The sequence below is a fragment of the Hyla sarda genome, chromosome 1, assembly GCF_029499605.1.
Source record: "Hyla sarda isolate aHylSar1 chromosome 1, aHylSar1.hap1, whole genome shotgun sequence".
Taxonomy (NCBI): Eukaryota; Metazoa; Chordata; class Amphibia; order Anura; family Hylidae; genus Hyla; species Hyla sarda.
This window is the reverse complement of record NC_079189.1, coordinates 524,181,093-524,207,608: the sequence shown is the minus strand read 5'-3', so window position 1 is coordinate 524,207,608 and position 26,516 is coordinate 524,181,093. Positions and strand designations below refer to the sequence as shown.

Here is a 26,516-nt window from a genome sequence, read left to right as displayed (position 1 = left end):
CGGCAACTACTTGTTTAGCGTGGAAGACTGTTAGTTGAATACAGATATACAGGCAGAATGATGGTTGCTAATCGGGGGTGCTCTGCTCTTAGTCGGGAGACTACGGGTCCTAGGTGAATATCCTAAGATCCTGGTTATGCAACATACAATAAAGAATAAGAATGAGCGGCCACTCACCGATTGTCATGCATAAAATCTTCAATGCTTTATTATCTTCATATTAAAATCGTAGCCATGATGGAGTGGTGGGGAGAGGAAGGACAGGAGAGGACGGCTGTAGCTACTTTGCGCACACCTGGCGCTTGTCAAGCGCCAGGTGTGTGCGAAGTAGCGACAGCTATCTTCTCCCGTCCTTCCTCTCCACACCATGCCATCATGGCTACGATTTTAATATGAAGATAATAAAGCATTGAAGATTTTATGCATGACAATCGGTGAGTGGCCGCTCATTCTTATTCTTTATTGTATGAGAATTAATGGACTCACTTCTGATCTCAATGTACAGCATGAATGAATAGTAGCCTCCTGACTAAATATCAGCTCTATCCTGTTATTTAATGTGTGTATAGTTTGATGTCATTCCTCTTAAGTAAAAGTTTTACTTTTTATTGAGCTTTATTGAATTTTCATCAAAACCTGATTCCATTGTAATGGGAGCTAATGTAAATAATTCAGTCTAGATCACCTACAGATGTGACTTTAAACTACAAAATCTGCTTGTAAAATTAATATAAAACTAGAATCTAGGTTAATTGTTTTGTGGCATGGAGCCTGCCTCGATAATTAGGAAACTAAGAAGAAAGGGATTTTTTATGATGCACTTTTCTTTTACATAATAGGCAATGCTTGTGAGCTCTCGTGGAAGTTGTCACTGTCAATTTCCGCACTGACTTTTAGTTTTGCACTGACCACGTTATGACCACCTACAGTGTCAGCTTGCCCCTCCTGCCTTTAACCCTGGTTCTTGGAACCAGGGTATTCTGGTCCACCAGGCCTGTTGCCACTTTGGACCACTCTTGCAGTAGCGACCTGGTATCTCCTCTGCAGAAGATGTCCAGTTTCTGCATACAGGAGCGGAATAACTTGAGGAACTCCACTCCCAAGTTTGGCCCAAATCCAAACCAGTAAGTGACACAGTGGATCCACCCCCATGTTACAGTGATCAATATAGAATTTTGAAACAGTTTGGACCAGGTGTGCCCAAACCATGGCCTGTTGGTCCCATATTGCCCTCGTTGCTATTCAGCGTGGCCCTCTGTATTCCTACAGTTCAGATGAAGAAAAAGAAGTGCCATCACTAGGCAGCTGTATTCTCTCTTTACTGCACTGATGACAGATATTGATAGAGTTGGTCATTGCTTACTTTACATTAGTGTAATCCTACAGTTAGGCCAGGACTTGCAGCTGTAATATGGATACAAAAATCCATCCATATTATGCTAGTGTGAAACATGTCTAAATATATAAACTACACAATAACGAAAATAAAAGTAGAACAGAAAAAAAACTAATGACACATCAGGGAAAGTGTACACTAAAACTATACAAGCACCAATACCACCATACAGTGACCATACAGTGGTTATATCTCAGGTCAACGCAGGCTATATTATCTCCCTGCAGACTATTTATAGAAGAGAATACAGCCCTGATCACACACAGTCACAGGTAGCATTCACAACAATTATGAAGGAAATGACATGTTTTAGTAACTCCTTATATTCTTAATAAAGTAACAAATTCTGGAGCATTTATTTTGTTGGTCCTGTTATTTCTTCTGGCAATGTGTTGTTTGTGAGGGCTGTGTCTCTATACAGTCTGACAGTTATCTATAGAGACACATCATATAGACAAGGGAAATGGTCACACAAGTTGTCAAGTCGGCCTGGGCTACAGAGAAACTTTTTGTTGGGCTACTGATTGAGTTTATCAAATGACAGCCGTAGCTTACAAGAATTTGTGCAACTCAATGGTTTTGGCTTTTTACTATAGCTTCATAGTTAAATGGGTACTCAGGAATACAACTTATTTTTCAACTTGCTTAGAATTCTGACATTTAAAAAACAAACTGGACTTACCTCCCGACCCTCTCCCAGGGCCTCCAGTTTTTGTTCCTTGTACCGGGGCTCTATATGTCCCACTGCTTCCCAGCCTAACACAGCCCAATGCAGAACATAGCTGCTGCCGGCCATTAGCTGAGCCACAGTGTGACGAGTCAACCACAAAAAGCAGGAAGAGGATCACTGAAGAGGTCGACCCAAGGCACAGAGGGAGTGATGTATCCCGGAATACCCCTTCCCATTAATATCAATTACTAGCATTACAAAAAACTTCATGTGGGGTAAGTCTTATCCATGCCTTTCTGAGAAGAATATCAGAGGAACATCACAATAAAGAGTTCTAAGTTAAAGGGGTACTCTGGTGGAAAACTTTTTTTTAAATCAACTGGTGCCAGAAAGTTAAACAGATTTGTAAATTACTTCTGTTAAAAAATCTGAATCCTTCCAGTACTTATTAGCGGTTGTATACCAAAGAGGAAATAATTTTCTTTTTGGATTTATTTTCTGTCTGTCCACAGTGTTCTCTGCTGACACCTCTGTCCATGTCAGGAACTGTCCAGAGCAGGAGAAAATCCCCATAGCAAACATATGCTGCTCTGCACAGTTCCTAAAATGGACAGAGGTGTTAGCAAAGAGCACTTTAGTGTAAGTACTGGAAGGATTAGGATTTTTTAATAGAAGTAATTTACAAATCTGTGTAACTTTTTGGCACCAGTTGATAAAAAAAAAAAAAGATTTACACTGGAGTACCCCTTTAAGTTTCTTCAAAATGATCTCATGGGTAATACTAGGATTTTCTATAACACATGTCAGGAGAGCTGACAGCTCCTCTAATCCGATGACTCATAGGTGACGTCTTCTCTGATCAAAGTCGTTCGCTTTCCCTTTTCTTCTCTATACGTCCTAAACTGTCATGGTGACTTTTCCTGATGACTGCAAAGTTTGCTTCTGAGACATCTTTGGCCCCCTTTGAATCCTAAACTAATACAAACCCCAGACCTTACCCGATAAACTAATTCATACCCCAGACCAGACCCATACATTAATATAGACCCCAGACCAGACCCAGATACACTAATATGGATCTGGACTAGACTCACTAAACTAATACATACCCCAGACCTGAACCCCATAAACTAATACAGACCCTCTAAATTAATACAGACCCCAGACTTGACCCCTAATTTAAGACAGACCTTAGATAAGACCCCTAAATGACTACAGATCCCAGGCCATCCATTTAAATGCCAGCCCCTAAACTAATAAAACATGGCAACCCATACACTGTAATGCTGATGACACCTACCTCCACCCCTTCCAGATCTTTCACATTTTAGGAACTCATTTTGGACTTGCTTGGCAGCTTGTACAGTGTCTTAAAGGAGCTGGCTGCGGGAGGCTGAAGCATCCCTTGCTGCTGCATGTATGCAGTATGGGCACTTACAGTACGCTAACCATATGTGCATCAAGGGAGGGAAGGACCCTGCTTTTATGTGTGCCTAGTCAGACCACTAGGACCAGAAGAAAGGAGACAGTAGATTTGCAGCTTGCTGCATAATTAAAGTCAAATATAGAAGTCCAGCTCTCACCCTTGCATACTGTCTGGAGTGCATGGATGGCCTGGAGCAGGGCCTAAAAGTACAATGAGAGTAACAAATAATGATGTCCAGCAGCAATAGAGTTCTGTGAGGAAGATATATTCTTTATTCAAGCATCCTAAAAACCAGTACAATTGACCAGGAAAAGCAGATCCGGTCTCAAAGTCAAGACAGGCAATGTGTCAAACCTAATACAAAATCAACAAGCAAAGAGTAGTCAAGCCACATGCAGAGGTAAGGTACAACAGTCCTGTTAACAGGATATACAAAACAAGGAACAATATTGAAGGGTAAAACCTCTATGGTGGGCACAGGTTAGCACTCAAAGCAAGTGTAAACCCCCAGCACCGAGCTGCTATGTGCAAGGCTGTTGTCAAGAAAATTAGAGAAGCTACCGAGGAGGATGGATGTGGAACTGGCGCAGGGAAAGGTACACATCTAACACATATTTGAATATTCTTTTGACTTTATTTCTAAATGAGCTGTAAGAACTGTAAAGTTCTAAATTAATTTAAATAATGTGTCATCAAATTTTCTATTTTTTATTTTTTTACGAACACCATTGAATGTACATTATATAAACTACATGGCACTAAATCCGAGGTGAAGTATTAGGTGTATACAATAGACATTTGCAGATCACATTTCATACAATTTATATATCAGGTATTTTGTCTTTCGTGATCACCGTAAGTGTACTATGAGATTTAGCCCTAGATATAACATCTGCTTACTTGCACACATGTTCCTTTGTTCTTTTGTCAAGCTTTTTAACTGCTTAATGTTATACTTGATGTGATATACTTTGTGTCAGGCAGCAGTCTACCAAATCTGCAGCCGATTACAAAGAATAGCCCCCTCATTTATTATCTCATTTGTAAGTCTTGGCCTTCTGTAATTGCTTCTATGTCTAGAATGAAACCCAAATGGGTTGCGGATGTACGTTTCACAAACTGCCAATAATTTACATTGTTCTACAGAAAAAGTCAAAAACATAATAATAACTGCAAAAAGAGAAAAAGCCAAAAGAACTGTAGAATCTCACACCTAGTGCTGACCATCATAGTGTAATTCCTTCTTCTCAAAAGCTGATACCTCTGGTTTGTAGACGGCTAATTGTAGGTCAGCTACAACCTGGCTGATACTTTGGCAATAATTGGCTTAAGAAGCTATTTCATGATTTATATAGAAGGTCAGTTTCAAAATGGCTGAACTTTTGTTACTAAATTACTGCCATGAGTCTCGCCCTGAGCTACCCATGGTCAGGTTGGGACATGTAGTCATAAAACACATGCAAAAATGCAGCTGTTTTACACTCGTGTAACATTGGTCAAAGGTATATATAGAATGAACCATTATGGGGGTCAATAAAAAAAAAATAATAAAAAATAGAAATTAAAATGTATGTTTGCATTTCTCGGAAGAGAAATTTAAGTTATCACTTGTTTCCATTTCCATGTTGTTGAGTATTGTATATGGTGCCGGCCCACATGATCATTACCTTCTGAGAAGCTTATGAAACAGCTTCATCTATCTAAGTGAATGATATCAGAGGCTCTACTACAGGCTGCGCTGTTCTTTGTCCTGTAGGTGTAGCGCCCCTCCCAAATGTCTGGAGTTTGTTTGTAGGTCCATAAAATAGGATAAGTGGTCACTCAAACTCTAATTCCTGTTCTGTTTTCCGTCAGTCCAAACTGATGATCGCACATGTTTATGTCTAGGGATGGTATTCCCAGGTGGGTAATCAGCCCCTGACTAGAACAACCGGAGATTTCTATTTCATCTATGAAGTCTTTTAGGGTGATTTACTGTTTTTAATGAATAATGCCGGCCACACATGTTGCAACTTAATTGTGCCGCATGATTACCAAGCAATTGATTGTAAGCAATTTAGCGGCACATGTAAATGACCAGGTACCCAGCACATCCATGTGTAGGTCTCAGTGTCCTTCATACATCATACTGGGGCTAGGTCAACAGATAACCTCACACACAGATAGGATTTATTAAGAAGTCTTATAAATCATTGTTGTTTCGTTTTTATAGCTTGGACTTTGCATAAATGCAACAACAGTTAAAAACAGTTGTCTGTGCTGTGAAATATTGGTAACATGTCCACAGTCTACTATATACATGGTGTATTCCAGAAGAGTGTTTTACCATCCATTTTACCTACCCATTTAGTTACAGCAGGAAGACTTGACTGTATTACAGCTTCATACGAACTCTGAGAACCTTAATATGGAAAACCTGACAGATGTATCTAGCCCTACTTTACCCCGTATGCTTTCAATTTCATATGGAGACATACAGGGGCTTTTTCTGTCGGATCTCATATAAAAGAACATGCAGTATTATGTAAGTATTTTCCCCTCGGTAGGCCCCTGTATGACCTGTATAGGTACTGTGCACACTGCTCTGCTATGAGCATGAAGATACAAAAGCAGGTGAAAGAGCACTGGATTCCACTACTTTATTGATTGGGTGAAGGATCAAACTCACAGTTGTGCAAAGTGGCGCACAGTGCTTGATGGGCATATCATTGAAGAGATGAACTCTGACTGCTACGGCTTCCCATAGTCTAGGCGGGCGTGGACAGAACACAAAAAGTATTGGAGGATTTCAGGCCTGATGAATAGTCTAAAATGGCCTGTAAACACGTTTCGTGTTTTCAATCAATTTTTAAATGGTACCCACCACCTCATCGTTCTGACAGTGCGCACTTATCCCCAATGCTGTTTTGCAGTGTGCATTTTGTTTGAATCCCCAAAATGCTCCAATACTATTTGTCTATAAGCATGAAGAAGCATATAAGAAAAAAGTTTATCTGGGGAAGAATAACTGGAATTCCTGGAAACCCAGAGCCTTGACTTTCATTTGTGTCATGTAAAATGCACATCTTTTATCCCATAGTTTCATTTCTCAAAATGTCTAAGTTTCATTTTCTCAGCATTACACTTTTTTACCTTCTGACCCTTCTCTCCAGTTTCCAAAAAGATTTAAAGTTGTTCATTAAAATGGAAACATGTGCTTCCTGTGCCACCCAGGTCCCAGTGCAACATCGTAATGTGACATTTCACCATTTCACCATGCCGTTTCCCATTATCTCAGGAACTGCGATGCATCTCAACTGACGTCAGGGGCATGATGTTTATAGCTGACATGCCTGTGCGTGGCACGTTTGCTATGCTACCTTGCGGTGACCACTGGCAGTGGCCACCGGCCTCAGCAGAGGTATGATGTGTGACTGTACAGTCACAGTATATGAGAATTTGAGTGCACACAGACAGAATGCATATTAAAGTGACGGCTGCCAGTAAAAGGCTGAGGCCTGGGGGTCTGGGCCCCTAAATTAGGTACTGGCTATACCCCTCTAATGGCAGTCTTGGACACATTCTCTGTTACATGTTTCGGTAGTGTAAAGTCCTTTGCAGTTATCTGCTAACATGTAGACAGATATTATATCCTTTTACAGCTCTTACAAGCACAGTTAGCTTACTTCTTATATTGTCTTGCCACTGTTTACTGTGTCTTTAAAACACTCCCTTGTATGAGGCTCACAATGACCCATCCCTCAATATCCCCTATTAATAACTTTTGCAGCATCAACGCTTCATTGTTTGTAACCATAGCTACACAAAAAATAGTCTGCCATATACTACTCTGTTTCTCATTCTGTACAACATGACGTAATCTTCTCTTAATGTGAAATTCCCTGTCATGGCTAAGGGGAAATTAGAATCATTCTTTACTGTTAAAAAGGGAAGAACTGCAACAGATACTTCAAATGAATGGTAACTATACACTGATCAGCCATAACATTACAACCAGGAGAGATGAATGATGCTTATATTCATGTGATAATGGTGATTGCTAATTCAGTATAATAGGAAATTAAAAGTCATTGAAGTTGATCTGTTGGTAGCAAAAAAAAGGGAAGCCAAAGGACAACAAGTGAATTGGTGACAGGTTCTTGGGCACCTAGGGCACTGTCACGATTCGGCTTCCAGGTAGTGGATCCTCTGTGTCAGCGAGGGATTGGCGTGGACCGTGCTAGTGGACCGGTTCTAAGAGGCTACTGGTTTTCACCAGAGCCCGCCGCAAAGCGGGATGGTCTTGCTGCGGCAGTAGCAACCAGGTCGTATCCACTAGCAACGGCTCTACCTCGCTGACTGCTGAGAAGGCGTGGGACAGAAGGACTAGGCAGAGGCAAGGTCAGACGTAGCAGAAGGTCGGGGGCAGGCGGCAAGGTTCGTAGTCAGGATGGGTAGCAGAAGTTCAGGTACACAGGCTTTGGACACACTAAACGCTTTCACTGGCACAAGGCAACAAGATCCGGCAAGGGAGTGCATGGGAGGAGATCAGATATAGCCAGGGAGCAGGTGGAAGCCAATTAAGCTAATTGGGCCAGGCACCAATCATTGGTGCACTGGCCCTTTAAGTCTCAGAGAGCTGGCGCGCGCGCGCCCTAGAGAGCGGAGCCGCGTGCGCCAGCACATGACAGCAGGGGACCGGGACGGGTAAGTGACCTGGGATGCGATTCGCGAGCGGGCGCGTCCCGCTGTGCGAATCGCATCCCCAACGGCCATGACAGTGCAGCGCTCCCGGTCAGCGGGACTGACCGGGGCGCTGCAGGGAGAAAGACGCCGTGAGCGCTCCGGGGAGGAGCGGGGACCCGGAGCGCTAGGCGTAACAGGCACTTTGATGCATGTGCCATAGATAGCCTTTCTGATCCCATTCCACAGGAAAGCTGCTGTACCACAATTGTTGAAAAAGTTACTGCCCACTATAATAGAAAGGTATCAAAACACAAAGTGCATTGCAGAGCCTGCAATGGCCATGTAAGAATTGAAACTGGACCCTAGAACAATGGAACAAGGCAGCCTGGTCTGATGACTTAAAGGGGTACTCTGCCCCTAGACATCTTATCCCCTATCCAAAGACTCACAGTTCGTTTAGAGCATCGGGTTCAGCATCGGAGATTCGTGACGTCATGCCCGTGCCCTGCTTGTGATGCCGCGGCCACGCCCCCTCAATGCAAGCCTATGGGAGGGGGCGTGATGGCCATCAAGACTCCTCCCATAGACTTGCATTGAGGGGGCGTGGTTGTGACATCATGAGCGAGCCATGATCATGATGTCACCAGCCTCCACCCCACATCTCCAGTCATCTGGCACAGAGCGAAGTTTGCTCCGTGCACCGGATGTCTGAGGTGCCGCAGCCGAGATCATGGGGGTTCCCAGCGGCGGGACCCTCACGATCAGACATCTTATCCCTTATCCTTTAGATAGGGGATAAGATGTCTAGGGGCAGAGTACCCCTTTAAGTTTTCTTTTATATCATGTAGATAGACGAGTGAATGTGTGTGCATCACTCACAGGAGTTTTTCTATCTTGCATAGTAATTATCTATTCATAGAATAGGGAAGATCTGATCACATGGGGTCTGATCACAGGTCTCCTGTTGGAATGGAGCGACAGGTTCCAAATGTATGTCACTGATTTATTCATTTTCTATGCGACGGGATGTACTCCAATTCATAGCTGGCACAGATTTCTATTTGTGAGATGTGGACGGCTACTGCTTGAACAGACTGCACCTCTTAATATATATGTTGCATCTTCAATGTACTTTCCCTTGAGTGGGTTATCCAGGAATAGAAAAAGGAGCTGATTTCTTCCAAAAACAATTTCACACCTATCCTCAGGTTGTGTTTGGTATTACAACTTGGCTCTAATCAGTTCAATGGAACTGAGCTGCATTACCACACAAAACATGAGGACAGGTGTGGTGCTGTTTTTGAAAAAATCAGCTGTGTTTTTCTTAATCTTGGATAACCCCTTAAAGGCTTGTTCATGGGAGCAGATTTACTTTTAAACTTGCAGCATGTTTCCAGCTACAAATTTGAAAGGGGACAGTCTCTCCATGGGTTGTCCGCGACAGATTTTCGGCAGTGGATTTCTGCTTCAATGGGGTCCGTGGCAATTTTTCCACAGCAGAGATTGTGTTGCCGAAAATTTGCCACAGACAGCCAGCAGAGAACCTGGGAAACACACTGCAAGTTTAAAAGTAAATCTGCTCCTGTGAACGAGCTCTTAAAGGGGTACTCCGGTGCTTAAACATCTTATCCCCTATCCAAAGGATAGGGGATAAGATGCCTGATCGCGGGAGTCCCGCCGCTGGGGACCCCCGGGATCATGCACGCGGCACCCAGTTTGTAATCAGTGCCAGGAGCGTGTTCGCTCCGGGTCTTATTATGGTCGACCGCAGGGCGGGCGGCGTGTGACGTCACGCCTCCGCCCCCGTGTGACGTCACGCTCCGCCCCTCAATGCAAGTCTACGGGAGGGGGCGTGATAGCTATCACGCCCCCTCCCATCGGCTTGCATTGAGGGGCGGAGCGTGAGGTCACACGGGGGTGGAGGTGTGATGTCACACGCCACTGGCCCTGCGGTCGCCAGTAATCAGTCCCGGAGCGAACACGCTCCGGGCACTGATTACAATCGGGGGGCCGCGTGCATGATCACGGGGGTCCCCAGCGGCGGGACTCCACGATCAGGCATCTTATCCCCTATCCTTTGGATAGGGGATAAGATGTTTAAGCACTGGAGTACCCCTTTAAAGGGGTTATCCATGATTATAAAAGAACAGCTGTATTTTGCAGAAACAGTGCCACTGTTGTCCTTAGTGTGTATGTGTTATTGCAGCTAAGCTCCAATGTAAATGTATTATTTGTCTTTTTCTGTTTATCGGGGCTCATGTCCTGCAGGAATGCATGGGAATGGAGTTTCTGCAGTTAGCCCGATTAGCAGGCGTCCTGCAGGAATAGCCCTTGAGTGGAAATCTTGGGTGTGCTCTGGTAAAGGGAGCTCCGTCCCTTAGTCTGTAGAAAGGGTGGGGGTTGAGCGAAGAAGAAAATACTTTTTTCTCTGCTTAAATCCTCTAAAATACCGGAGACCCAATAGACCCCATTCAATGGGATCTGTTGGGATCCGGAGCTGTCCGTTGTGTTCCAACTCATTTGGGGTCCATTCAAAGAAAAGAAAATTACCTAAACAGACCCTTAACGGGTCGGAGCACAAAGGCAGTGTGAACTTAGCCTTAGAGTGCTACATACAAAATAGCTATCAAAAAGCAAAAAAGTACAGAATGCATTAGATCACCATGACTTAACCAGTACCAGGCATGGGCCTACACTATGTGCATGACAAGATATAAGTGCATGCCAGGGGGAAACATAAAATAGGAAAAGGTGTCCATGGACTTAGGAAGGTGGTAAGCCTAATAAAAGTATACTTTTATGGGAAATGCAAGTACATTTTTTTTAACCAAGGATAAATAGCTGGGAACCACATTGTATGCTATGATCACATGAATGGAAGAAGTAGTCTTGTAACAATACCATCATTAATTGTAATAAAAATATTATATAAATGACATGAGAGACGAACTGTACATTGTATTTCATAAGGCAATAGAAACATTTATACATTTCAGAAATAAGGCAAAAGAAGAATATACATTGTCTGATTTAGAACAGCTTATGAAAAGATACTGTATGTTGCCAATCTCTCTGGACTGCTCTGTACTGTACAAAAAAGAAAGTTTGACCTTAAACTAGGCCTTCGCTGTGGAAATTATGACATGTCTTAGTCATTTTGGAGGAAAAACCCTTCCTATCATCCACTGATTCTGGCTTTGTCTTATGCAACTTTATAGCAAATAAAATGAGTCAAAGAGGAAGATGTAATAAACTAAGAACAGAGTCAATTTGTACAATCGTAAGCCAATACTGTATTCGCCTGGAAATAAAAAAATATTCTGAAGCAGAACTACCGTACAGTCGGTAATATCTTGACTAGGGGGATAGTCTAGTTGCTGTGGGCCTAAACACCACCCTACTCCCCCAACACACTCACCCCTTTCCCCCCGAAAAAAAGGACCAAGACTTGCTGGGTGTATAAATTGATCACAGCAGACTAACCTTATTAACAAAGCTATTTATATATTTAGTACAAAAATAATAATATCATATATGTATGTATATATAAATATATATCATATTATTATTATTATTATTATTATTCTTTTTTTAACTAATTTCTGGCCTATTTGGGTGTAGGCAACACCAGTAACTTCTGGTATATTTTGTTACCAAGTGAGTTAGACAATTCTTTTCTGTCCACTTATTTATATATTTAAACATACCAAAATAAATATCCACATTTGAACGTCATACAACATTCTAACATTTATAACCTTATAAACCTTTCCTGAGAAGAACTAGCAGGAGATAGACTTTTAGGCCCATCGCTCACTGTCCACAGTATCAATTCCTTTAAAGGGGGCCTCTTACTTTTACCCCTACTTGTAAGGCACCAGGCCAAGGCGCACCATTTCAGAGGTCCAACCCCTCTCTGGGGCTCATGCCCACAGAGAAATGTCACCAAGCTGGGTAACCAGCTGACCATTAAACCACTAAACTTCTCCAAGCTAGCCTCCAAATTCTTCTCTTGCTGCTACCACTGCTGTGACAACAAAATAAACCACACGGGCAGGCGGGAGACATCTTTTCTTCTCTTCTTCTTCCTGAAGGCTGGCCCCTTTCCTACTGCCCTGCTCCTTTTAACCCCTTCCATAACCTCCCAACTATCTCCCTCCCTCGCCTTTATCTAATCCTTCCTGACAAAGACTTCCCCTGTCACGTGCCCCTTCACTACAATTTTTAACGTTCCAGGGCTTCCTGACATATTTAAGATCACTGATTTACAATATGGTTATGTTCACATAGATGTATTTCCGTGTGGAATTCTGCTGGAAATTCTGCCAGAATTAACTGCCCATTACTTTCAATGGGATTCCATTTGTCCCATTAAGGGTGCGTTCACACGCTATTACTAGCAGCGGGTTTCACGCTGCGGGAAACCTGCTGCGAGTTACACTACCATTGATTTGAATAGGACCACAAACAGTCCGCAATAGTGTCTGAATTGCGGACTGTCCGCGGACCCATTTAAATCAATGGTAGCGTAACTCGCAACAGGTTTCCCACAGCGGCAAACTCGCTGCTAGCTACTAACTTGTGAACGCACCCTCAGACTGAGAAAATTCCCCTTTCCGCATTCTGCAGAAATATAAGACCAGTCTAATTTTGCAATTCTGCAATTCTGTTAAGCAAGGAATTTTCACGGAATTGGGGAAATTCTGCCGTGTGAACATACCCTAACAGAACATTATCCCTGTGTGAGTCACATTACTGTTGGTAAATGGAACGCATGAGGCTTCTCTCCACAGCACACATATATGGGTTGGTTTGGACCAGGCTACATGTATTTTTGGTATACTTGGTTCAACTTTTTCACTAGTTTATTGCACTAGTGGACTTTATATGTATTATTTTTATAGGATGTTTATTTATTTATTTATTTATTTTTTATTATAAATTGCACTGGGGCCTTTATGTGACTATTTAGGTGAGTTAAAAAAAAAGCAAACCCAAAAACTTCAAGTGGGTTTTACATTTTATAACTCCCTGTTGACTGCCTGCCAACATCTGGTCACAAGTTTTGCCTTGCGGTAGTTTGGACATTTTTGGGGCATTTTTATCCCTTTAAAAATCAAGTGGAAATTAAGACTGAGAAAGGCAACACAAACCAAACTCTTTGATATTGGATGTATGAATGTGTGTGTGTGTGTGTGTGTGTAAACGAATGGGTACATAAAGTAAAAGCATGACTACATGGGTGCTATGAAAATAGACGTGGAGGTCCCCCTTGTTATGTGCAGCAGAGAGTTGAAGGCCAAAAGTAGTATAAGACAACAAAAAAGAGCACTATATAAAGTGGTAATATCATTAACACTAGTCAGTCATCAGTCTCTGCCTCTGATGCTGATAACTAAATAAACAGTCCAGCTTCTTGGGGGTCCAGTCTTGTGGATTGCAAAGCCGTCCAACGTCTTTAATGCCCCAGACACCGAGCCTGGGGTTGGGTTTAGCTGTAAAGTGAGTGTTTCTTACTATGACTGATGTGGTGATACTCTCCATTTTATTGTTCCTGACAGACACCAAAGCTGAGGAAGAATAATGTCTCCTCCTATGATCATAAGGTAGACAGGAATGCCGTGGTAGAAGAAGAGTTAAAGGCCAGACACCATTTACTGTAATTCATATAGGTCCATAAGCATGTGTCGTGTAATAAAGTATAAAGACGTTCACCGACCACTTAAAATTGTGGGGCTAAAGTTGTATAAATGAAAACATTTTGTGCCATTTTTATCACATCCGGTCACATAGGATCCAACGCTTTCTGTTGCCCATGTGCCCCTGATGGACGCCATTATTTTTTTAAAACATTTTTGTAAAATTTCTCGAAATCTATTCTGTACTCCTGAATAGGATGAGTTGGAATTTTGGAATCCCCTATGTACATAGGCCAGTGTTTTTCAGCCAGGGTACCTCCAGCTGAAGGCTGTACGGGCATGCTGGGAGTTGTTGTTTTGCAGCAGCTGGAGACATCCAGGTTGGGAAACACTGACACAAGCAGTCATTTGTGTAACAATTCTGCTGTGTGTGAATATACCCTGAAGGGTTGGAAATCCTGATCTGGAGATGGGGAAGAATACGTTTGAGCTGTTTACATGTAAAAGACTATGTAAACAAGCCATGCTTCCCTCCCCCAGCAAAGCCACAGCTTAACAAACTGAACATATCAAAAAACGTACAGATTAACCGATGTTGTTGTCTTATGCTAAGAATTGTGGACAATGCTTTTATCTCATTTTATAGATTTTTTTTGTTTAAAATTTAAAAAAACTCAATAAACAGATAATACTTGGTCACATGTTACTTACATGTCCACTTAAAATATAGGATAGTTAATTTAACCCTTAACTACTCCCATTTGTGAGGGTCGGGTTTTTTGTTTAAAGTCCCATGCAAATCAATGGGAAATGTATGTTCCCAAATAACTTCCATACGGCTGGAGATATTTCAATACCTGGTACACATATTACAGGTCGGGATAGGAATATGGGATAGGAGGACGGGGATAGGAGGTCGGGATAGCAGGTCGAGATAGGAGGACAGGATAGGAGGTCAGGATAGGAGGTCGGGATAGGAGGACGGGATAGGAGGATGGGATAGGAGGTCGGGATAGGAGGTCGGGATAGGAGGTCGAGATAGGAGGCTGGAATAGATGGACTGGATAGGAGGATGAGATAGGAGGTCAGGATGGGAGGTCGAGTTAGGAAGTCGAGATGGGAGGTCGAGATAGGAGGTCGAGATAGGAGGACGAGATCGTGATAGGAGGACGGGATAGGAGGTCGAGATAGGAGGTCGAGATAGGAGGACGGGATAGGAGGTCAGGATAGGAGGTCGTGATAGGAGGTCGAGATAGGAGGTCAAGATAGGAGGTTGAGATAGGAGGTCGAGATAGGAGGCTGGGATAGGAGGTCGAGATAGGAGGTCAGGATAGGAGGTCGAGATAGGAGGACGGGATAGGAGGTCAGAATAGGAGGTCAGAATAGGAGGTCAGGATAGGAGGTCGAGATAGGAGGTCGAGATAGGAGGTTGAGATAGGAGGACGGGATATGAGGACGGGATAGGAGGTCAGGATAGAAGGTCGGGATAGGAGGTCAGGATATGAGGATGGGATATGGGGTTGGGATATGACAACATTATATGATGACAGGTTATGATGTCAAAAGCTTCCTCCTTTGTTTATTTTCCTCACCAACAAGGATTAGGAAGGAAAAACCGGGCAACGCCGGGTATTCAGCTAGCATATATATATAAATAGAGCAGAATAGATCCTAAAATATCCCATTTACTTTAATGAGATCTGCCAGGTTCCTTGTTTACCAATGGGATAGGATGACGGGGATAGGAGGTCGGGATAGCAGGTCGAGATAGGAGGACAGGATAGGAGGTCAGGATAGGAGGTCGGGATAGGAGGACGGGATAGGAGGATGGGATAGGAGGACGGGATAGGAGGACGGGATAGGAGGTCGGGATAGGAGGTCGAGATAGGAGGCTGGAATAGATGGACTGGATAGGAGGATGAGATAGGAGGTCGGGATGGGAGGTCGAGTTAGGAAGTCGAGATAGGAGGTCGAGATAGGAGGTCGAGATAGGAGGACGAGATCGAGATAGGAGGACGGGACAGGAGGTCGAGATAGGAGGTCGAGATAGGAGGACGGGATAGGAGGTCAGGATAGGAGGTCGTGATAGGAGGTCGAGATAGGAGGTCAAGATAGGAGGTTGAGATAGGAGGTCGAGATAGGAGGATGGGATAGGAGGTCGAGATAGGAGGCTGGGATAGGAGGTCGAGATAGGAGGTCAGGATAGGAGGTTGAGATAGGAGGACGGGATAGGAGGTCAGAATAGGAGGTCAGAATAGGAGGTCAGGATAGGAGGTCGAGATAGGAGGTCGAGATAGGAGGTTGAGATAGGAGGACGGGATAGGAGGTCAGGATAGAAGGTCGGGATAAGAGGTCAGGATATGAGGATGGGATATGAGGATGGGATATGGAGTTGGGATATGACAACATTATATGACGACGGGTTATGAAGTCAAAAGCTTCCTCCTTTGTTTATTTTCCTCCCCAACAAGGATTAGGAAGAAAAAACCGGGAAACGCCGGGTATTCAGCTAGTATATATATATAAATAGAGCAGAATAGATCCTAAAATATCCCATTTACTTTAATGAGATCTGCCAGGTTCCTTGTTTACCAATAAGGATCTGATGACACCGTAGGTAACTGATCAGATCCGCCATTAGAAAAATACCACTAAAATAAATAGGGATACAAACTGGAATGATTCTACACGTCTCAAAGGCCTTTTACCCGGGGTGGTTATGAGGCAAATGGGCCAGCTATTGCTATAAATGGCTACAAAAAAGCTATTTATCTGTAAACAGTAAAAGGACAATAATGTAAGTGATGAGTTGCCCAAATTTTTAACCCCTAAGGATGCTGTTTTTTTATTTTTGCACTTCCATTTTTTTCCCTCCTCGCCTTCTAATAGGCATAATGCTTTCAATTGTCCACCTACAGACACCAGATTTTTGCAAAACCAATTGTACTTTGCAAGGACATCACTCATTTTATCAACAAAGCTATGGTGAAACAAAAAAAAATATTTGTGGGGAAAAAAAGCCATTTTGTGACTTTTAGGGGCTTCTTTTTTTTACGCGATGCATTTTTGGGTAAAAAAAATGACATGTTATCTTTATTCTGTAGGTCTATACGATTAGGATGATTTATATAGGTTTTGTTTTATTTTACTACTTTTAAAAAATTATGACTTTTTATACGAAAATGTACATGTTTAAATTGTACGCTTCTGACCCCTGTACACTTTTATCCCCTGTACTTTTTTATTTTTCCATTTACAGGGCTGTATGAGGGCTCATTTTTTGCGCAGTGTTCTGTAGTTTTTATCGGTATCAATTTTGTTTTTATAGAACCTTTTGATCACTTTTTATAATTTTTTTTTTCTGGTACATGGAGTGACCAAAAATCGGCAATTGTTGGTATAGATTTTTTTTCTTACGTTTATGCCATTGACCATGTGTTTTCATGACATTATACAGTATTTGAATAGCTTGGACATTTATGCACATGGCAAAACCACCACATGGCAGCATTTTTTGTCTATATTTTGGCGCAGTTCAGGTGCAAGCAGCATATTTTGAGACTTTTATGCGTCTTTTGATGTAGACAGTTTCACTCTTTTTGCATACCCGTAGAACTTTATGCAGTGGTCACATATTTATCATATGCGACTTTTGGCAAAAGTCGCTATTTTGAGTGCAAAGGTACTTTTTTAGGCACAAAGCTACACCACCTACCAGTAGGCATGAGAATAATTTCTACCTTCCACCATTCATCCTTTAACCACTTGTGGACGACAGCGTCTCACTCCCCTTCTATGACACACAGGAGCTGAGTGTGGGTCATAGCTTGGTGGTCCTGGCGGCTATCTGCCACCAGGACCCATCTCTTATGCCAGACATCACTGATCACGATGATGCCCAGCTTTAACCCCTTAGACACCACAATCAAATTTGATTTTAGCGTCTACAATGCAAGTAATAATGTCCCGGCAGCTCTGTGAAATTAAGTAAAAACACCTAACCTGCCAAATTCAGGACCCGGGAAAGTGTCTACTTCCCTCCCTCACAAGTGTCTAGAAAAAGTGTATGTGGTAAGAGATTTTCCCACCACAGCAGAGCTGCGCAAAATTCATCATCCTGCTGCACCTTCTTGATAAATAAGATGCACCATAGTTAAACCAACCACCCAAATAAACATGGGAAAATAGCTCTACCGTAGACATTCTTCTGGGCCCATGTAGCATCTCAAAGGGAAAAATCCATTGCCGATTAACTCGATATCTCCATGCCACACATCGGCCCGATTGGCAATATCAGGTATTTGCCGTAGATCCTTACTGCTGATAGCAACCGGGATTCACTAGGTATGAAGAGGGAGATTTATCAAAACCTGTCCAGAGGAAAAGTTGCCCAGTTGCCCATAGCAACCAATCAGATCGCTTCTTTCATTTTCCAGAGGCCTTGTTAAAAATGAAAGAAGCGATCTGATTGGTTGCTATGGGCAACTGAACAACTTTTCCTCTGGACAGGTTTTGATAAATCTCCCCCGAAGAGCTTAAAGTGCTTCATACAAGGGGAGTGGGCTGAGGGTGTGCAATTATGCTCTTTTGGGGGAGATTTATCAAAACCTGCACAGAGGAAAAGTTGTTGTGTTGCCCATAGCAACCAATCAGATCGCTTCTTTCATTTTTAACAAGGCCACTGCAAAAGGAAAGAAGCGATCTGACTGGCAACTCAGCAACTTTTCCTCTGGACAGGTTTTGATAAATCTTCCCTTTGTCCTTAAGGAGTTAATGGGACCGATCACTGCCAATAACTAGGCCGTCTATAGGATTAACTTGTGCATAATTGATCAGTTCTCATATCATGCAGCTATCTGGCCATAGGAAAGGATCATCACTGTTGAAGTAATGGAACAAAATTACATAGACACTCCTGTGTAAATAAAGCCTTATGGAACAGAATGTATATTAACCCCTTCATGACCCAAGGTTTTTCCATTTTTGCACTTTCGTTTTTTCCTCCTTATCTTTAAAAAACATAACTCTTTCAATTTTGCACCTAAAAATCCATATGATGGCTTATTTTTTGCGCCACCAATTGTACTTTGTAATGACATCAGTCATTTTACCCAAAAATCTACAGAGAAACGGAAAAAAAAATTTCATTGTGTGACAAAATTGAAGAAAAAAACCAATTTTTTAACTTTTGGGGGCTTCAGTTTCTACGCAGTACATTTTTCGGTAAAAATGACACCTTCTCTTTATTCTGTAGGTCCATACAGTTAAAATGATTCCCTACTTATATAGGTTTGATTTTATTGTACTTCTGGAAAAAATCATAACTACATGCAGGAAAATTTATATGTTTAAAATTGTCATCTTCTGACCCCTATAACTTTTTTATTTTTCTACGTATGGGACGGTATGAGGGCTTATTTTTTGCATCGTGATCTGAAGTTTTTAGCAGTACCATATTTGTAATGATTGGACTTTTTGATCGCTTTTTATTAATTTTTTCATGATATAAAAAGTTTTAAATTTTTTTGCGCGTACGCCATTGACCGTACGGTTTAATTAATGATATATTTTTATAATTCGGATATTTCCGCACGCGAAGATACCACATATGTTTATTTTTATGTACACTGTTTTTTTTTTTTAAATAGGAAAAGGGGGGTGATTCAAACTTTTATTAGGGAAGGGGTTAAATGATCTTTATTCACTTTTTTTTCATTTTTTTTTGCAATGTTATAGCTCCCATAGGGACCTATAACACTGCACACACTGATCTTTTACATTGATCACTGGTTTCTCATAGGAAACCAGTGATCAATGATTCTGCCGCTTGACTGCTCATGCCTGGATCTCAGGCACTGAGCAGTCATTCGGCGATCGGACAGCATGAAAGCAGGTAGGGATCCTCCGGCTGTCATGTAAGCTGCGGCGATCCCGAGCAGCTCCCTGAGCTAACCGGCATTAGTTTACTTTCACTTTAGACGCGGCATTCAACTTTGAACGCCGCGTCTAAAGGGTTAATAGTGCGCGGCACCGCGATCACTGCCGCGCGCTATTAGCCACGGGTCCTGGCCGTTGCTAGGTGCCGGGCCCGACCCGCTATGACGAGGGGCCACGCTGTGGCCCCACATTATAGAATGGGAGCCGACCCATGACATACATGTATGCCATGGGTCGGGAAGGGGTTAAGGCATTGTCTTTATAAGACAGACCCTTTAAGATCATATATTTTTTGAAGTTTAAAAGAAAATGTTTGACTATTTAAAGGGGCTTTCCAGGAAAAAGAAATGTCTCTTGTTTTTACAGGCACATTTGGCTCACCAGCATATGTGTCTAGGCCTGGTACAGCTGCTCAGCCCTATTCACTTCCCTGTTTACTGCTGATCGGTAAGGGCCCTGTGGGCAGTAAACTCTTATAAAGAGGTATTCAAATAATACAATTTTCTGAAATATCTAAGCATATGTCTTAAATGCACCTCTATCCCAATTCAGTGGAGAGGTTCATGTGCTTGTAAGTAGCCTTCTTCTTTGAAGTCCATAGGAGTTAAAGGGGAACTCCAGGTTACTGCAGCAGTGGTTGTGACGTCACGGCCACGCCCCCTCATGCCATCATGTCACGCTCCCTCCATTCATGTCTATGGGAGGGGGTGTGTCGGCCAACACACACCCACCCATGGACATGAATAGAGGGGGCGTGGTGTTAGAACACTGGAGCACCGGAGTACCCCTTTAAGTTCCCTTCCTACAAACTATAGTCGAAAATCAGCCAAATCTGCCACAGTCCTCAGGACGGTCACCTGTCTAAAGTGTATGGGGGGGGGGGCCTCCTGACTCTCCAATGACAAATGATATCAGGGAAGAGATATGTTGGGCATGTTGGATTTCGAATGCCTGATACCTTTGCTCTCAGAGAGCTTAACCACTGACAGAGCTGTCTGATAGGAAATGACCCCTTCTCTCTCCACTGAGAACACATGAACATTCAGTCATGTCGAACGTTCTTGTGTTTGGGGAAATTAGGAGACACAGCTGTAGATCAAATGAATGTTTAACCGACAGGTATAGAAGATGAATGGTCACCTATATAGAATGAGCCATGTGCTGCTTAAGTAGCTCTTTTGATAACTCTCATGCAGTTCATTATAGATTTAAAATGCCATGTATTTTATTGTAGGAATACCTTGTACTTTTTTTCTTTTTCTTTTTACTACTGCTTACACTATTGTGTTCCTGATTCAATTTATTGTAACCTTTACAAAATGGTTTCTTTAAAAATGTAATTAAAAATAAAATAAAATAAATGGGCAGTGTCCAAAAATTTTTTTTGTAAATTTTCCCCTGTTCTACGTGTGTGTTGTGATTTATCTGAGCAAGTTCTCTGTGCTGAGGTGGGAGGTATCTCAGACTACTCTCTGTGCACACATAGAACAGATGGAGGGCGCATGCGCTGAGGACCTATGTGTCAATCACAGCCAGTAGTCCCAGATCTCATGTGAAGGAGATAGGCATGACGGCCCTGGGCATTGCCAACCCCTGGCCACACCTATCGTAAATGCGATTTTTAGGATGATCAGAACTGCTATAAAGCAGCTAAAGGTAAGGCTGTATTACAATTGTAAACGCTTTTCACATACTGGTGTTATGTTTAGGGGTAAAATCTCATGACAATTGCGCTTTGTTATAGGTTGGTAATTGATTGTGATGATCTATAAAAACATTTCCAGATTTTCGTTTAAAGGGGTACTCCAGTGGGAAACAAACATTTTCAAATCAACCGGTGCCAGAAAGTTAAACAGATTTGTGAATTACTTCCATATAAAAATCCTAACCTTTCCATTACTTATCCGCTGCTGTAGGCTCCAGATTAAGTTGTGTAGTTCCTTCCAGTCTGGCCACAGTGCTCTCTGCTGACACCTCTGTCCATGTCAGGAACTGTCCACAGCAGGAGAAGTTTTCTATGAGGATTTGCTCCTGCTCTGTACACTTCCTGACATGGACAGAGGTGTCAGCAGAGAGCACTGTGGTCAGACTGGAAATAACTACACAACTTAATCTGGAGCCTACAGCAGCGGATAAGTAATGGAAAGGTTAGGATTTTTATATAGAAGTAATTTACAAATCTGTTTAACTTTCTGGCATCGGTTGATTTGAAAACATTTGTTTTCCACCAGAGTACCCCTTGCGGAGAGTAGCAAGTCATTTTGAAATAATGGGATTTGAAATGATTTCATATCAGACTAAAATAAATGAACACATACACACGTACCTACCTACATCTATGTCTTAGCACCATTCAGTCATATCCTGCTGAAAATGCCGTGACAATACCTGGTTGAAATTTTAAAGCATTTTCCAATCATTCGTAATAAATGTTTCTATTTGTAACGCTAACAAGTTTTCACAAATCTCCGCGTAGAAGGCGCTAACCTTCCCTTTCTGCTCGTGTCATTGTACTTAGCAGCGGCAGTTAATAGGAAGTAATTAGAGCTCAGGAGATACAATGGGGTTTGATTGATGTGACTGGACGACTTGATGCAAAACGGGAGACAGGGGAGACAAAACCCTGAGCTCAGGGTGTGTTGGGATTTGCGGAGAAAGGAGATTAACAGACAACAAAGGATATGAAGGGAAAGAGAGGGAAATGTGGAGAAGCCTGCATTTCTACGAATTAACCCTTTAAGGAGGGCTCCCTACCTATATAATCAGTAACCGTGTCAATGAATCAGCCATGTGACATATATCTAGGGAGGACTGGGAGACTCTTGCACAGAGGCGCTGTCTATCTTCTCCTTCCTTGCCTCTGCAACACATTAAATTGGTCTTTCTTCTCCCCGGCTTGTTTTAATTCATGTGGTTCCCTCAGCAGCAGGGAAGTGTACAGTTAATTGCTATGTACAGTCAGAGCCAAGTGGCCTCTCTGGTGTTTTACAATGGAGAAGGAGCCTTCTGTTTTAAGATCTCTACTGCTTCCTTGTGTTCAGATGCAGACCTAACTTACACGGCTAATATAGGAATCCATTCCTGGGCTCTGGGTAGAAGGGGAAGAGTCCGTAAGGGTCAAAACCTTCATAATGAGTGGTGTCCACCCATACTAAATACAATTTAAGAAGGGAAAACCTTAAGGTCATGACGATTTAAATTCAAATGCATAATGTTTATGCTTTATATATTTAGAATTCTATTTGTCAATGGTTTTGAGTTTTTATGCCCAGTCACAAAAGTCAAGATTCACTTGCACCGCATCTTTGGAGGCGACCATGACAAGAGTGCCTCCAGCTGTTGCTATACTACAACTTCCAGCATGAGAGAGAGAGAGAGAGAGAGAGAGAGAAAGAGAGAGAGAGAGAGACTGTAAATATATAACTGATAGATACATGAGATATAGATAGATAGATTTATACTACTGTAGATATATTGATGAATAGATAGATGGATAGATAGATACTGTAGATAGATACTGTGGACAGATAGATGAGAGATAGATACATGAGATATACATAGATAGATAGAAACTGTAGGTGGATACTGTAGATGGATACTGTAGATAGATAGATGGATAGATAGATTTATACTACTGTAGATAGATTGATAAATTAATGGATAGATTTATACTACTGTAGATAGTTTGATAAATTAATAGATAGATTTATACTACTGTAGATAGATTGATAAATAAATAGATAGATAGACTTACACTTGTCCTTGTTTTCACAAGGTTAAATTGGCGACTAGGCAGAAACAAGAGCTTAGCTAGATCTCTACAGATTTCCTTCAATGCTATTGTATCCTTTCACCACTTGGCACACCATTTATTGATTTAGCTCTTTTGTTGCATAGATCAATGGCCATTAAAGCTGCAATAAGACAACCAATGTCAACCAATGTCCCCTTATCTAAATTCTAAAGATAAGGATGTCTATTGAATACCTGTGCATGTCATGTGAAGCCGAGTTGTAAGCCCCAGCTTTGGAATCTGTTTACACAGAATTTTATCACAAAATGTCACCATATTGCTACTTGTATATCCTGACTGTATTCTGCAATGCTGGATCTCCATAGGCTGGAGACAGCTTGTGACGTCATCACGCCTATTTTTAGCTGTCACTTTCAGTAGCAAGACAGTGCAGACTATTTTGGGAACCAGGGCTGGCTTTTTCCATTGTTATAATGGAGTGTGTGAGAGTCAGTGAGGTTGGTGGTCTGTGGTGTGTTTCAGGAAGGGACTGTGGGAAACCAGTTGGTGACAGAAATTCCACATGGGAGGTAGCTGCTAGACCAATATCTTACATCTGTCAGCATCATTAGTCCTCTACATTTTACTGCATGTTAGGTTACTGGAAATAAAGTTTTTTGTCTGTGTTGTGAGAGTCAAATGTGTATCCCGTTTATTTGTCATAGTCCAAACAGACTGACTTATCTAGCTTAAGCTGGTCAGAGATGTAACAATGTTTCAAACCATATAGTAACTATTAGATTGTAATTGCAAGCCTATATTATTTATTTTACATATTCCACAACTGTACAGAGATTAATGCCTGACCCCATTGGGGCTCACAATCTTCAATGAGACCTCTCCATGAGACCACCCCCTTATCCAGACCAGATTTCTTGTTGACCTGTGCAGGTAGAAGGATACCTAGGGGATAGTGATCATAATATATTACATTATAACATGTTCTGCTATAAGGGAACCTCTCGACAGCCACAAAAACAACGAACTTTAGGAAGGAATAGTTTAATCAACTCAGAGTAGCCTTTGACACAAGGGGGCGGGGCCGTGACATCCCTATGCCCCGTCCCCTGCACAACCCATCACCAGCCTCGGAGAAAACTTAGCTCCGGGCTGCTGAGGTGCTGGGCTGCTGCAGGGGGGATTGCGGGGGTCCCCAGAGGTAGGCCCCCCACGATCAGACATCTTATCCCCTATCCTTTGGATAGGGGATAAGATGTCTAGGGGCGGAGTATCCCTTTAACAATAAAAATGGGAAAATGTCCTCAAAACAAAAATACTGACACTAAATGGGAGACTTTTAAGAATATTTAAAATTCTCACTGTAAGAGGCATATACCTTATGGGAATAAAAGGGTCAGGAATAAAAGAAAACCAATGTGGAATTAAAATGTTAAGGGGGCAATAAATGACAAAAATAAAGCATTTAAACTATTAAAACAGGATGGCAGTGAAGAAGCATTAAAAAGCTATAAATAAAAATTTAAAATATGTAAAAAAAACAGATAAAAGCCACAAAAATAGAGACATAAATGTATCACCCCATATAAGCATGGCTTTATGAGGGATCGGTCCTGTCAAACTAACCTGATCAGCTTTTATGAGGAGGTGAGCTCCAGACTGGACCAGGGGGAATCGTTGGATGTTATATATCTGGAATTTTCCAAGGCATTTGATACGGTGCCACATAAAAGATTGGTGCATAAAATGAGAGGGATTGGGCTGGGGGAGAATGTGTGCAAGTAGGTAAGCAACTGGCTCAGTGATAGGAAACAGAGGGTGGTTATTAATGGTACTTGTTCTGATTGGGTGACTGTTACTAGTGGGGTACCACAGGGGTCAATCTTGGGTCCTGTTCTATTTAATATATTTATTAATCAATCTTTGAAGATGATACTAAACTCTGTAAAGCGGTAAACACAATAGAGGACAGTGCACTGTTACAAATGGCTCTGGATAGGTTGGAGGTTTGGGCTGGGAAGTGGCAGATGAGGTTCAACACTGATAAATGTAAGGTAATGCAAATGGGGAGGAAAAATCCGGGCTGTGATTATGTATTAAATGGGAGAACACTTGGGACGACTGACGTGGAAAAGGACTTAGGAGTCTTAGTTAACAGTAAATTTAGCTGTAGTGACCAGTGTCGGGCTGCTGCTGCCAAGACTTATAAAATCATGGGGTGCATCAATAGGGGCATAGATACCCCCGACAAGAAAAAATTCTACCGCTGCACAAATCACCAGTCAGACCACGCATAGAATACTGTGTACAGTACTGGACACCAGTGTACAAGAAAGATATAGTGGAGCTGGAGAGGGTTCAAAGACGGGCAACCAGAGTAATACGGGGAATGGGAGGACTACAGTACACAGAAAGATTATCAGAATTAGGGTTATTTAGTTTAGAAAAAAGAAGGCTTAGGGGAGACCTAATAAATAAATGTATAAATATATCAGGGGACCGTACAGAGATCTCTCCCATGATCTATTTATACCCAGGACTGTATCTATAACAAGGAGACAATCTCTATGTTTAGAGGAAAGAAGGTTTCTACACCAGCACAGAGGGGGTTCTTTACTGTAAGAGCAGTGAGACTGTGGAATTCTCTGCCTGAGGTGGTGGTCATGGTGAACTCTGGAAAAGATGTTCAAAAGGGGCCTGGATGTATTTCTGGAGAGTAATAACATTGCTGGTTATGTATACTAGATTTATAGGGACAGATTTATAGGGACGGGAATTTATTCTGACTGCCATATTTGGAATTGGGAAGGAATTTTTACCTCTAAGATGTTTTTTTGCCTTCCTCTGGATCAACTCAGTAGGGACTCATTACGGTTATAGATTGAACTTGATGGACTCTGGTCTTTTTTCAACCTTGTGAACTGTGTTACTATATAAACATTTTTTTGGTGTTCTTCTCAAAGGTTTCACTCTATATTTTTAAATGAACCTATCAGTATTTTTACGAAGTGCGGGAGGAAACCCCCACAAAC

General features: G+C 42.0%; 1 protein-coding gene and 1 long non-coding RNA gene across 2 annotated transcripts in view; one reads left to right on the top strand and one right to left on the bottom strand.

Annotated features, from left to right (window-relative positions):
• Positions 1-18,147, bottom strand: part of LOC130290809 (uncharacterized) — a 66,219-nt gene extending 48,072 nt beyond the window's left edge. Inside the window, exon 1 of the long non-coding RNA XR_008847703.1 lies at positions 17,991-18,147. This is a non-coding gene — a long non-coding RNA (uncharacterized LOC130290809). The remainder of the gene's footprint in view (positions 1-17,990) is intronic.
• VCAN (versican) overlaps positions 1-26,516 on the top strand; it is a 188,050-nt gene that overhangs the window by 72,952 nt on the left and 88,582 nt on the right. The window lies entirely within an intron of this gene.